Raw genomic sequence first — 3,520 nt, 5'->3', positions numbered from 1 at the left:
TTCAAACTGTCTCTGGCTAAAATCCAGGTCCGTAATCCATAGTAACACTTCCTCTAACGAAAAAGTGAACGTCCTGTTGTTCTCTCACGTCAAAATCCACCCACATTTTTGTTTAGAGCTGTTTTTGGCTTAGAAACAGTGCTTGACCTGTGCAGATTTCACTCCTGATTCAGACGAGACGACTTTTCACTGGTGAAAGCAATTCTGGATAGGGTACTCATATTTTTGCCCGAAACAACAGTTTGAGGTTAAAAACATCTTGATGGACTCGTTTCTTACAAACAAACAGTTTTTCACTTCACCAGCGGTGTGGATTACTTGTGGATTATTGTGATGTTTTTATCAGCTGTTTGGACTCTCATTCTGATGGCACCCATTCACTGCAGAGCATCCGTTGCTGAGACACTGATGCAATGCTACATTTCTCCAAAGGAAGAAACAAACTCATCTACATCTTGAATGACCTGAGCGAGAGTACATTTTCAGCAAATATTTATTTTTCAGTGAACTATTCCCTTAACTTGGTCCTCTTAAAGTCTAGTAAACGCTGCAATGTTTCCTTCTTCCATAACAGTGGCCGTCCTTTCAGCCAGTCTCCAGGACTCATTCTGTGTCACTAGGCATGGAGATAAAAAGAACAACTTTGAAGAGTGTTTTTTAGCTAATATTTCAGCACCAGCTTCTGAAATCCAGAGTTCAAAGCCAGAATCAAAGTGCAGGATTTGTAGCAGAAGGTTTGATAGCCTCTCTGACCCTACGGCTGTGTCTCAAAACATACTGAACTGCATCTAGACAGCATTTTGAGGCGCACAGCTAATATGGCCACTCGTATGATACAGCCTATGTAGGCAGCTTACTAGGTTTTGAGACACAGCTCTCTCTCTCTCTCTCTCTCTCTCTCTGTGCTCAGAGTTTGATCTTCACTCAATGAAATCTGACTCTTCATTCACTCGTGTTCTTGCCCTCGGAGGGAACAAATGCCAATACGAGATAATGGAGCAGATGGAGAACTTTCATTAGTGCTTTAATTTCATCTCAAGCTTTATCTGACGTCCTGATTGACAGTTTGACACTTGGCGTGCGCGGCTGCCCTGCATCTTCAGCGGACGTTCATCTCATTTTTGACCATTTTAAGAGTCTTTAACATGCTGAGTTGTTATGCACCGCGCTGAAAACAGAACGGCTTTTCTCTGGTGAATATAAGAGAGAGAGTTTCGCGTCATTCCGAGCCAGTTCTCTTCAGACGCGCGCGGAAATGGATCTAATGGGACTCTACCTGCTTCATCTCAGCTTCGCCGGTAGGTGATGTGCGGCGTGCGCGTTTCATCTTCTGCTTACTGACATCAAAGTTCCGCAAAAGATAAAGCTGATACAATGCCGAGAGTTTCTGGCATTATTGGCTATTCACTGATGTGCACTGGCTTTAATATTAGACTTAAACTTGATTCATAAGAAATGTGAGCATGATAATCTGCTTTCTTCTCATTTGGATTTATGAACCCATATAGGCTATTTTGTGTTATTAGTCAGCTGAGGTGTTTGCTCAGGTGTGAAAGGTTACTGCTTTCATTGGCATTTGTTCTAAGAGTCCATTTATTTTAGTAAAATTATTGATTAAAGGGCAATATCAATTTTAACCCACTAAACTTTTAATTGCTGCCTGTAATAAGTTCATTTTGAATGTAATTACTTGTGAAGTATATATATATATATATATATATATATATATATATATATAATCCATTAGAACACTGAACATTAGAACCTTTATAAAAGATACAATGTGCTGTCAGTGACCTGAAATGTGTAGACTCAGTTGATTGAAAAGCCTGTGCATTTTAGTTTTATGAAGATATCTCTGTGTTGCTGCTAATATAATTAGATTTTCAGGTAGACTGTCTTTTGTGTGTGTGTTGTGTATGAATCAGAGGATGTATGCATTCATTATAACAAGTGCATTTGCATGTTCTGATGGATTCACATATGAAAGCTTTGAAAAATGAACTCGCAAATGAAACCAGATGAAACATAAACATAGCTTTGAAACATAATTTTAATTGTAATTTTTGAAACGTAACATTATTGTGCATTAATATAGTAGTGTGAAAACTTTACTCCTCATATAAAAAAAATCGGGGCTTTTTCTGACTAGAACCAGAGCTGGAAGCTTGATTGCTGATTTAAGAGTTCATGTGCATAATATCGGTTTTATTGTATTCATTTTATTTTATTATAGCAACAATTTTATATTCACCTTTTGGTTTGTCTGCCAAGGCAATCAGTTATCGAATATTCCTCTGTAAACAGAACAAAGTAAATGCCAAACTCTTGTTGAATTACCTGAACCGGCAAGCAGTCAAATTATTGATCTCTTGAGATCCTAAGAGACATTAAGAAAATGTGTGTTAAAATCATCACAACAATGCTGCTGCTTGCTTTACTTAAACCAGCAATATAGCTCACTTGAATGTATTTTTCCTTTTTATTTTCAGTGTATAGATTATTCTTCAGTAAAGAATTTTACATTTCAGCTCTGAATCACATCATGACGTCTGGTTCAAAACTTATTTATCTGACCATCAGGAAAAAACACCAAAGGTATAATACTGTTTACGAAACCATAACATGTTATATGAGGGATTGAACTGCTCATCATTGTGAAGTTTAAACTTCGAAATGTATGTATATATATATATTTATATATATATAGGGAAGTTTAAGCATGGGAATTTTACTTCCGGAAGCTGACTGTTACGCTTTGTTCTTCTAAAATGTATCCAAACTGCTTTTTTAGTTTCCGTTATTGAGCTTGAGTGCAGTGGCGGCTCGTGGGTTTTAAAATAGAGGAGGCACACTAATTGTATTGGTCTGGGATCCCTGCCGATTTTTATTATTATTATTATTTGCTTAACCACTTTAAAATGGCCCATTTTGGTTGCTTTTAGTCAGAAAACGCAAAGAAAACGACATACAGCAAAATAATATAATTTCACTTACCTGGCCTATCACTTGAAGCAAACATCCATCCCTTCTTAAAAGTCTGTGTTAAAAGAGAGCTGCCTGTTGCGCCATTTAATTAAGCCGACTGCTGTAGCCTATATCCAGCTTAGGCTGTTTTCCCTAAATTTGTGTATATACTGTTTGAATGACAGCTTGGTAAATCTGTTGGCGAACAAATATTCAATATCGCTACTCATCATAAGTACTTGGTACATTATCAGCTAGCCTTTACGAGGGTTCTTTTCTCAACACTCCTCAGCGCTGAAAGTGAACACTCGATGGTGATTGGCTAATTTTTTTTACCAACGGAGGCACGAGAGCTCGCCTCTCCCCCGGCCTCCCCCTACCCTTCTCTATCATTAGTGGTTGCAATTACATCAGCAGATTCGGCACATTCGCGATAGAAAAGCGGCGCGTTCACGCACGTTATGATATTACAACTGTGAAATTACAAACAAAAAATACACATTCTGAGACATGAACTGAAATGAATTGTGAATTTTATTAACATTAAATCGTC

The 3,520-nt window shown here is 37.8% G+C and overlaps 1 pseudogene; it reads left to right on the top strand.

Annotated features, from left to right (window-relative positions):
• Positions 1 to 1,253: 1,253 nt before the first annotated feature.
• The window catches only part of LOC107559570 (GDNF family receptor alpha-4 pseudogene), a 48,244-nt pseudogene continuing 45,977 nt past the window's right edge, over positions 1,254 to 3,520 (top strand).

This window comes from Sinocyclocheilus grahami, unplaced genomic scaffold (assembly GCF_001515645.1).
Source record: "Sinocyclocheilus grahami isolate Dianchi unplaced genomic scaffold, SAMN03320097.WGS_v1.1 scaffold692.1, whole genome shotgun sequence".
In the NCBI taxonomy this organism is placed as follows: Eukaryota; Metazoa; Chordata; class Actinopteri; order Cypriniformes; family Cyprinidae; genus Sinocyclocheilus; species Sinocyclocheilus grahami.
This window is presented reverse-complemented; position numbering and strand designations above follow the sequence as displayed.